Genomic DNA, 812 nt, shown 5'->3' with positions numbered 1-812 from the left:
TTTGAATTCAATCTCCGGTCACCGAAATATAACAATAATTAGTATTATTTTAAACTTTGGCCACAACAGCAGCTTGGGGGAGGTCGGGGATGAGTCGATTACATCGACCTCAGTTTTTCACTGGTATTTAATTTATCGACCAGAAAAGGATGAATTTGAGCTCAAAACGTAAGTACGGACGAAATGCTACTATTCGTTTTGACTGGCGTTCTAACGATTCGGCGAGCTCTGCTCTTCACAGCTCCAATATAATATGACAATGATGGAAAACAGCCGGTATATGGTTCCATGGTGTAGTGGTTATCACATCTGCTTTACCCGCAGAAAGTCGTGAGTTCGAAACTCGCTTGAACCTAGGATATGTTTTCTCTTTTTTCTTTTACACCGGAATTTTTTTTAGAGGAGATTGCTATATTAAGTTTGTTGTATTTTCTATAGTTATTGGTGCTAATACCCCAAACCCGATTTAGTCTTCATTAAATGGAAAGTGATCTGCAGCAGGATTCGAAATCCTAAATACTTTTAGCCAATTCACAGTATCTTATACCCCATTGTGTTTTGAAAAAGGAATTCAACATAAATTCAGTATTAGATACAAATCGTGAATGATAAAACAATATTTGACGGTGTCACTAACAACTGGTTCCATGGTGTAGTGGTTATCATATCTGCTTAACACGCAGAAGTTCGTGAGTTCGAAACTCGCTGGAACCTAGCATTTGCTTTCTCTTTTGATTTTACACAGGTATTTTTTATAGAGGGGATTGCTATATTTAGTTTGTTGCATTTACTAGAGTTATTGGTGCTAATAC

General features: G+C 37.1%; 1 non-coding gene across 1 annotated transcript; it reads left to right on the top strand.

The window, feature by feature from the left end:
* The first annotated feature begins 641 nt into the window (after positions 1 to 641).
* Positions 642 to 714, top strand: Trnav-aac (transfer RNA valine (anticodon AAC)). The gene has a single exon. It is a non-coding gene; the product is annotated as a tRNA-Val (tRNA).
* The last annotated feature ends 98 nt before the right edge of the window (positions 715 to 812 follow it).

The sequence above is a fragment of the Octopus bimaculoides genome, unplaced genomic scaffold (genome assembly GCF_001194135.2).
Source record: "Octopus bimaculoides isolate UCB-OBI-ISO-001 unplaced genomic scaffold, ASM119413v2 Scaffold_365144, whole genome shotgun sequence".
Taxonomy (NCBI): domain Eukaryota; kingdom Metazoa; phylum Mollusca; class Cephalopoda; order Octopoda; family Octopodidae; genus Octopus; species Octopus bimaculoides.
Note: the sequence above shows the minus strand (reverse complement) of the source record. Positions and strands in the feature narration are given on the sequence as shown.